This window comes from Nilaparvata lugens, chromosome 9, assembly GCF_014356525.2.
Source record: "Nilaparvata lugens isolate BPH chromosome 9, ASM1435652v1, whole genome shotgun sequence".
NCBI classification, from domain to species: Eukaryota; Metazoa; Arthropoda; class Insecta; order Hemiptera; family Delphacidae; genus Nilaparvata; species Nilaparvata lugens.
In genome coordinates this window covers 9481516-9491852 of record NC_052512.1, presented here as the reverse complement: position 1 = coordinate 9491852, position 10337 = coordinate 9481516, and the positions used below count along the sequence as shown (strand labels likewise).

General features: G+C 30.9%; 1 long non-coding RNA gene across 1 annotated transcript; it reads right to left on the bottom strand.

Annotated features, from left to right (window-relative positions):
* Nucleotides 1–649: 649 nt before the first annotated feature.
* Nucleotides 650–9058, bottom strand: LOC120353031. Its single transcript, XR_005572149.1, has 4 exons — nucleotides 8386–9058; nucleotides 6948–7074; nucleotides 5895–6014; nucleotides 650–788 (listed from the first exon to the last, which is right to left on the bottom strand). It is a non-coding gene; the product is annotated as an uncharacterized LOC120353031 (long non-coding RNA).
* Nucleotides 9059–10337: the final 1279 nt, after the last annotated feature.

Genomic DNA, 10337 nt, shown 5'->3' with positions numbered 1-10337 from the left:
ATATATATTATATAGATTTCATCTACATATAGAATCTATGGATGTCCACTGAGTATAGAAATAGAGTATTAAGGCAATAGTAAGATTGGAGCATTAGTTTGGAAGAATAATTGAATCATGAATAATAAGAATTACAGATTTATTTCAAATTCTGGATGAAATTTGAATTATGATTAAGCATTTATATTGGATTGCACTGAATCAGATTATTAATATACATTTTATATTTTTAATATTATTCAAATTGAAATATTCTTTAAAATTCTCCTGTGAATGGCAAATTACTTATTCATTCTCTCCTGTCAGGGCAGTCTATAAACTGTCTCTGTAGTTGTATTGATTGAGTCGAGATCGACCTCTGCTAACCAATAACAGCTTGCAGACTGTCCTGAGAGGGAGCAGTGCATGAGTCACTCGCCATTCGATGAATTAATTAAATCAAATCTGCTCTAGTTCAACAGCCCTCTATGCTTGCAACACCTCAAATGGAATACAGTTCATATACATCTGAGTAACACATCAATTATTACTTTGAATATCTATTAAAATATTAAATATTATATATTAATATCTATATTAGTTTATTTTCTTTAAAGCTTAACTTCAGAGTATATCTATATGAGCGAAAAATGTAAATAAGAAAGCATTATTTTCAATAAAATTCAATGATTTTTATTAAATATTACAAAAATTGAACTTTCAATTTATTACTAATTATATATTTTTACTTTGAACTGCTATCGTCCTCGATTTGAGCTTCATGAGGCGTAGTCTCTCTGCTCTTGGTCCTGTAAAATATGAAATGTACAGTTTAGTGGGATAACTTAATAGGTTATTATGAGTAAAATATAAAATTTCTCGGTAATCAATTCTCAGAATGCTGATTATGTAGCTTAAAAACTTTTATAAGTTGGAGACTGATATACATATTGTAACTTTCAGGATAAGTTATTGGTCGAATACTCTACCTTTTGACATACATAAATGAATTTCAACCCCTCATAAGTGGTTGACTTAGACCTTCATAAGGACATCTCATTTACATTTATGACAGTTTGGCACACTGTCAAACGAGAGAATAAAGGGTCTCGAGCATTTCGGGAGCATCTTTTGAAATGAAATGTAAAAATCTGGTGTGGCGCACTCACACAACTTTCCTTGCCGTTATGAAAATTGATCACCTGACGCTATTGTTCCCGCGCATCTCAAGTCTACTATTCAGTGATTTGAGCCAGCTGGTGACAGGGTAATAACGCTGGAGACACACATGAGGTCTGCTATCTCTTCATAGTGAATGATTTAATAGAATCAACAATAATTTGCAATTGAATAATCACATTTTCTCGAATTTAAAGCTTATTTTCAATTTTAGGTGAAAATGTTACTGAACATTAATTGTAGAGATTTTCATGGTCAATCTACTCCACTTGATTTTTTTGTTTCAATTGTATCTGAAGCCTGATAATTGGGATTCTATCTGCATTGATGGGGCGGAGCTCCTGAAATTTTTACAGATATGGGACTTGTGAAAGTTGATAGAGCTTATCAATGACTATTTTAGGTATGAATTTGATCAAAATCGTTGGAGCGGTTTCCGAGAAAATCACGGAAAACCTTGTTTTTGACAACATTTTCACCATTTTAGCCGCCATCTTGAATTGCATTTGATCGAAATTGTTCGTGTCGGATCCTTATAGTGAAAGGACCTTAAGTTCCAAATGTCAAGTCATTCCGTTAATTGGGAGATGAGATATCGTGTACACAGACGCACATACACACACACACACACACACACCACACACACACACACACACACACACACACACACAGACCAATACCCAAAAACCAGTTTTTTGGACTCAGGGGACCTTCAAACCTTCAAACGTATAGAAATTTAGAAATTGGGGTACCTTAATTTTTTCAGAAAGCAATACTTTCCTTACCTATGGTAGGCTAATAGGGCAAGGAAAGTAAAAAGTACCAAACAGATTACTAAATAAATAATCAGTTTTTCAATGTGTTTCGTTATTCATCAAAAAAAGTGTTGTTTTAAGTTTTATTACTTTTATCAATGTTTCATTTCTATAAAAACTAAAACTTCAATCAGCCGCCATTTTTGATAAAAGTATCATAGAACATTTTTATTGATGTCGTCATTCTTGTTTTAAAAAGGCCTTTAAAATTATGTACCACACAATGGGTGTTTACATTCTAAATATTTGAGTTACAAACCCTCATTTCTTCAAAAACTAAAACTTCAATCAGCCGCCAAAAACTGTGTTTGAAGGAGGTTCCGTCTTTGGGTAGCAGTGATTGGACATTGGTTGCAAAAAGGCAAACATGTAGAAGAAATTTGAAAAGAGTATTGGGAGCAAGCGGTGAAGTGTACGAAACGATGAGTTCTTCTTTGATTCAAGTAACTGATTTGCAATTTCTCCACATGTATTGGGACTACTAATTTATGATTATTCCATACTTTCATAAAAGAAAGCCTTTTTGACATGATTGTTTTATTCACAAATAAGTTTATTGAATGAACTATTTTCATTTCACAACATATTGGACAATTCAATTTTCTATCTGTAAGTCAAATATTTTCTTGGATTTTCATTTTATACTTTGAAAACATGATCAATAATAATAATTTACTAATGATGAATTTTGTGTACGTATATGTATGTCATTGGCCTTTGATGATACTGCTATTTCCTTATAATTGAAAAAAAAATGGGTTGGTTCAGGTGGTTTACACTCAGCAAGAATAGTATAATAATAGGTTGCCTTGATCACATAAGACGCGTGGAGAACGCAGCCTGCTATGGTGTGACGTCATGCTGCGACCTCTCGCCCTGGCTTAACATGCATTCAAATGTAAAAATTCCAACTTTGAGCCCTCATAGCAAATCAACCATCAACTTTACATAGAAGTGATTGACATCAAAATGTTCAGCATTTTATCCCCTTTGAAACAATATCAAACTAATTTTCAGTAAAAATCCTATAAATGTTACCGGCGAGTCTAAAACAAATCGTTTGAACACACAATTTGATTTGATAATACCATTTCAAATACGTTTTTGTACTTTCTATTAGTTTTTTCTGCATCGTTTTAGTTCTTTCTCTTAAACAGATTCCATTCTCATTTAGAAATTTTATCCTTATGAAGTCTGTGGAAAGAACTAACAGCTTCTTTAGGAATTTCAGGATATTAACGTTATTTTATCAACAACTCCTGAAAGATAGCAATGCGAACCCATCAACGGTTGCCTAGCTTTATCACAAAAATAAACAGTCTAGATAAGCCCTAAGAATATATGAACATCATTTAAACATTATAAAGATTCTTATTTATCCCAATTATAATAAAAAAATAGATAATCATGACTTTTAATGACTTTAATGCTGTTATTTTATCAAAAAATAAAACGCATTACACTACTGTATTGTAAAGTAGTTGAATAATTTCATGAATAATTAATGTTATATTATTTGAAGTCATAATTTGATGAACTATTTAAATTATAATTAAGATCTATTCTTGCTTTACACAAGTGTTTTTTGCATTCATAAGTATCCCATGGACACATTGAAATAAAAAATATCATAGTACCGTGAATAATATATGGTATTTCCTTTGAAAATTTGTGTCCCATGAAAATAATCGATAAAATATACTAATAATAATAATACTGCACTGAGCAGAAACAAAAACACAATACAAGAACAACGTGTTGGCACTACGCTTTCCAGTAGACAACTGAAATAATTATTAGTAACCAGACAGTTCAACGTTCTAAAAATAACTTGTAACCATCAGTTCCATGATTTCGCTAAATTGGTTCTAGGTATATGTCAATTAATAAAGTCTTAAACAAATATCATTAATACAAATGCTTGCAACTAGCATTCCAGGCGACGATACAACTATCAATTTTCACAAACAATTGTCAAATAAGGAACAATCATTTTTAAATATTATTGGACGACCAGCATAAAATTAAACGAGTTCGCTTCATTTTGTCATATTATTGTTTAAAATAAGTCCAAAACAAATAAGTTACCAGCTTTTTCACAAATATGAATAGGTTTTACCGATTGAATATAGTGATAGATTCAAGGACTTTCTACACTTTTCGAAATGAATTAATGTTTTCAAAATACACATTGATGTGGAGCTTGTTTCTTTCCGAATTGAATAGCATATTCATATTTTTTATCAATACAGCGGTTTTTATGTGAGGAAGTGATATTTGACGCGGTGTTTTGTATGTAATTCTTATGGGAAGCCGGCGTTTGCCACGTAGGCTCATGCCATCTCATCCGCGTATGTAAACGCGATTGAGGCAACCTGCTATACACTATCCTTGGTTTACACTCCCATTCTATATAAAGACCGAGTGGCACATATATGTGTCACGAGTGAAAAAACCCTGAAATTTGAGAAACTTGAGGAATTTAACGATATTCCAGAGTAATTCAAATTACTGTTAAGGAAATATTCATTTCAACAGGTGATATGATTTGGAATGTGTGGAGTATTCTGTATTAATTGACTGGTATATATGAAGTAAACCTAATTTTTTATTGGGAGGAGTTGATTAGTCATGTCGCACATATATGTGCCACCCAGGAGCAAATGTGCTATTCCTTTTTAGTCGAATATATGACATTTTTGGTTATGTAAATATGGATGTTACTTATTTTTATTGTATGTTAATTTTTATATGTTAGCAAGGTTAGCGTTTTAGGCAATATTTACACTGCACTGTAGTAGATAGCCGTATTTGTTTTTCAAACCATACCTGTAGGTATGTAAATAAAAACAGAAATTCAAGTACCCATTTTAAAATTGGCATATTTCTTTTTAGAAATAAAAATATTAGAATAATATTATTTTTATTTTTCTTTGATTTCTATTCTCAAGTATTATTCCAGGGTAGCCCTAAAGAAAAAAGACTATAGGTATGTTTTATCCCAGTAATGCGTTCACACTAACTCACTCAAAGTTGCAACCATATTAGCCCAGTCAATATAGACATGAAAAAGAGGGCCTGCTAGTAATTTATATTTTATTTCTGATTTTTATACCTATATTTTTTTAAACATCAATGAAAATTAAACTTGAACTTTCAGCAGTAAAATATTATAAAAACATTTTGGGACATATTATTCATTATCAAAATTGGGAATAAAATAGTTTTGGGCAAAGCCTGCTATTCTTTCCAAATTATATTTTTATGATTTGTGATTGTATCCACAAAAGGATAAATAAATTCAGAGCCAATCAATATTTGCATGATAAATAATTGTCTTGTTCTATATAGATACAGAGTGGCCCAAAAACCTTGTATTTTCGATAAAATGGATATTTTCAGAAAATATTTTTTTAATAGTTCAACAATACTATGAAGAATCTATCCTCTAAATCTCAAGGATTTATCTTTAACCGAATTTTAAATGTTCTGTCCGAAAAATTCAAACTTTAGGCTCTCATATCTCAAAAAGTAATGATCGGAAAAAATGTTTTTCTGAGGATACCTTTTCATTTTGATAGGTTGATGATATACAAACCGAAAAACTTTGAAAAATATCACCAGTATAAATGTTATTTTTAGCCTTTGCACAACCTTAAACCGACTCTAGCCGCGGTTCACACTTCTGCCAGTTCACTCATTCGTCAAACTTCTTGTAACATATCCAACATTATTGAGATTTATTGTGACTTAAGTCTCCAATATGGTTCTTTGGAAATTACAATACTAATTTGCAGCTTGTTTTACAATAAATTTTTGCTTCATATGAAATTAAAAATCTGAGCCTATTCAATTATAAAGTTATCATTTTAAAATTTTAAAACTGCTTTAGTGATTAGGAAATAGTATAGTGCAACTTACTGAAAATGGTTTCCATCAGATGTAGAAAGGAGTTTTAAATCTAAAACTGTAGTTGGCAGCATATTCGTCTGTCATGGTGGATTTTGGTATATGCGTCTGCAGTTCTATTCCCACCTTTGCCTGAAATCAAATGATACATTAAATGTATGAAAGCGATTTTCTAATTGAAAGGAATTTTATAAGTGATAGTAAATGATATAACAATAAACCAATACAAGAGAGTTTTAAAGGACCTTACATAGTACTGAACTAATTATCAAATTGTAGCCTATCAATGAGAATGATTGCTTTTATTTACAATTTATTTAAAGTATTTCTCAAGGGGGTTATTTTATACTGGTCATATTGGAATAAATATGGTTTAATCTAATCAAAATATTAAAAAAAATTTAGTTCATGTCCCTAACAAAAATGTAACTATAGTCCCAAATAAATATAACTAATAATTAGTAGGTAGGCCTATAATGGTGTTATGAATAGTTCTATTATTGTAACATTTTACAATAGCTTCTTTTATATCATAACCATCCATGATATTAAATCAATCTATTATAATATTACTGAATCATATAATCACTAGCTTAAAATGTATTGAATCATGAAATTAAAACCACTAACTTAATAGTTTTTTACAAGTTTGAAGTTAACCAACAATGATAACAGTTTAATCAACTGTTAGACCCGGTTGCCCAAAAGCCGGTTAAATTTTAACCGTGATTAACTTCATGAGAACCAATCAGAGAATGCGTTTTTGATAAAACGGCTTCTCTGATTGGCTCTCGCGGAATTAATCATGGTTAAAATTTAACCGGCTTTTGTGCAACCGGGCCTTAGTGTTTGAAAATGATAAACATTCAATTATAAACACTAAAAATTGCAATTACTGTTATATTAGGGTTATTAATAGGGCTTGACATAAAATCTTAAAACTGCTCCAGTAATTCTTGAATATAGACTATTGTAGGTAGCCTAAGTTTGTTTGTTAAGGTTACAAGTAAGTTTGTTTATGTAGGCTATGTTGAAAAATTTGATCATTGAACGAGTGCAACTTACTGAAAATGGCTTTCATCAAATGTAGAGAGGAGAAGAACTTTTTTCAAATCTAATCCTTGGCATCATATTCATCTGTCATGGTGGATTTTAGTATAATATGTATCTGCAGTTCTATTCCCACCTTCGTCTGAAATCAAATGGAACATGTATGAAAGCAATTATCTAATTGAAAGAAATTTTGGCTAAAGTGCACGTCCAGTGCCAACATACTTGTAATCAAATTTTTGGTTGGGATCGATTTAGTATAATATTTTGAGCACAAAATCAAAAAATTAAACGGAGGTCACTATTGTTTTCAAAATAAACTAAGTTCAAAGTAGCACAACTTTACATGCATTTAACCCATGCTATAAGTAGCAACCATAAGTAGCTAAGGTTAGGAAAAGCTTTAGGTTAATAAAGCTTAGGTTAGAAAAAGCTTTGGGTTAGGAAAACTCAGATTAGGAATATCATAATTTGATGATTTCAATAATCAAAATGGCTGCTACTCATAGGTTAAATGCATGTAAAATTGTGCTACTTTGAACTTAGTTTATTTCAAAAACAAAAGTGACCGCCGTTTAATTTTTGTGATTTTGTGCTCAAAATAGCATACTTAATAATCAATCCCAACCAAAAATTTGATGACAGGTATGTTGGCACTGGACGTGCATTTACACCGAAATTTTGAAGTAATAATTTAGTATGGTTTTAATAAATTGATAGTATTAAAACAATAAACCAATACAAGGGAGTATTTAAGGACCTTACATAGTACTGAACTAATTATTAAATTGTAGCCTATCAATAAGAATGATTGCTGCTATTTACAGTTTATTTAGAGTATTTCTCAAGAGGTTGATTTGATACTAGGCTAGTCATATTGAAATAAATAATGTTTTATCTAATCAAAATACTGTATTCAAAAAGTTAATTAGGTCAAATGTAACCATAGTCCCTAATATGCCTATAAATAACCAATATTATTAGTTGGTAGGCCTATTCTCTTATTAGCTTTATTATTGTAACATTTTACAATAGCTTCTTATATCTTAAACATTCATAATAATTAAATCAATCTATTATGATATTACTGAATCATATAATCACTAGTTTAAAAATTATTACCTAAATCATAAAATCGAAACCACACTTGATAGTTGTTTTACAAGTTTAAGGTACCAACAATGTTAACAGTTGGTTAAATCAACTGTTTGGGTTTAAAAATGGAAAAAATTAACTTATACACACTAAAAATTGCAATTAATGTTGTATCAGGGTTATTAATAGGGCCTAACATAATAATTATTTACCATAGTGCTTTTAAAAACAACATGTGCTTTACAAATTTGTCTGGGGAACGCTTTGCCATTATTAGGCTAAACAGCTTTGTTTAGTAGGTAACTTCATGCTATTAAATTTATCAATAAATATCCTAGACATAAATGAATGATCTTACCTTAATTTAAGACCTTCAGCAATCAAAAATCATCATCAACTTGATGACGCGATAAAATAAAGGATAAACAAACAACGAACCAATACTGCAATACTTCACCTTCAACTACTGAAAACTAAAGAAGACAGGCCGAGGACATCTTTAATGGCTGTCGCTCAAGCGCAGTAGTGCACAAGCACAAATCACCCCGGGAGTTTCAAAGTTATTGATATAGACAATCTTTATTGTTAACATTAAAACAGATAACAGTCCATATTTCTGGGATGGATTAATGATTTCTTTATGGTGGACATTTGTGCTTTCACTGAAATAATGTTGGAATCAATAAAATAGTACCTAGTTTATTATTATTTGAATTTGAAACTTGAAAATTATTTCATAGGCTTGGTGTGTGACATGATTTTTAGCACAAACTGGAATCTAATTTGAAAAAATGATATAACTTTCTCAATTTTGGTTGGAAACATTTGAAATTCTAGGACAATGTTTATAACATGAACAGAATCGTTAATTATTTTTTTCAAAATTTTCCATCATCAATTACCAATTATTTAAAATTTTAAACGTTAGTAGCCCGTCAACGGCCCGTCTGACGGGATTTTTGCATTGAGAAGAAGTGCTGGAAATCTACTTCTGTAGCCGAATAAGTGATAAAAGACTGCTTTTTTGAACATTTTTGGGAAACTTAGAAATCGATCAAATTTTTCCAAGTCCCTATTTGGATTAAAATTAGCGCAAAAGGTCTATTATATCATCAACAGTACGTTGTAGACGATTCTCGCAAGAGACAAAAAGTGTTTGAAATTCAATTCTGCATCCGAACTATTGATTAGAAATACAATTTTTCGACTTTTTTGGGAAACTTGAACATCTGGCAAATTTATTAAGTCCCTCTGGATTTAGCGCAAAAGGTCAATTATATCGTTAACAGTGCATTTTAGACGATTTTCGCAGAAGACAAAAAGTATTTGAATTGCAATTCTGCACCCGAATTTATTAACAAAAAGCTTAAAATGAGACTTTTTGGAAAACTCAAAAAATTTCAGTCTTAATTTGTGTAAAACATTTTCTTTATCTCGATAACGGTGAGTTGGAGACTTTTTTGGAGGATTTTTGAAGAAGATAGAAAGGGATTGGAATTCAATTCCACTTAGGAATATTGGTCAGAAAGCCTAAATTGAGACATTTTTAGGGATTAAGATACACAGGTGAGGGGGGAGGAGACACCTTCTGAAAAAAATGTTTGATTTTCACTTATAACATTTTCACTTAGTGTGTTGACTGGGTAGGTACTGTAGAAATTCCATACTGTACCAACCTTTCTAACGTTTATTTTAGTAAACATTTCTAAGTTTATCAAACGTTGTTTTCATAACGTTTATCAGCAATATACATTCTAGACGTTTATTGAACGTTTATAGAGTAAACGTTCATTTTAGTAAAATTCCCTAACGTTTATTGAACGTTGTTTTCATAACGTTTATCGGATTTATACATTTTAAACATTTATTAATTTATTAAACGTTTTTTAAACTTTTTGTGCTGTGTGGGATGAACACTACAGGTTGATCTCTTCTCCCCTGTATTAGAGGAGATTTTGGAAGTGACAATGAGAAATAGACAATGTAAAGAAGACAATGTAGAATAGGCTACTCGAGGATTGTTTGACACTCACAATAGAAACAAAATCCAAGGGAATGCGTAGCAAGCTATATTCAAGATCGATTCAAATCGGCTTTAACCAATACCTACTATTACTTCAGGCCCCTACAACTGATCTCTAATAAACTATGACGTCATCACATGTAGATCATCGATGATCTACTGGCGGTAAGCAAGCGAGTAAGTAATAGTAGGTATTGAATAAGGGCGCTGATGCTTGTTATCACATCTGATATGGTAATCAACAAAATTTGAATTACAAATTCAATTTTAACGGTGTTCCATTTCAA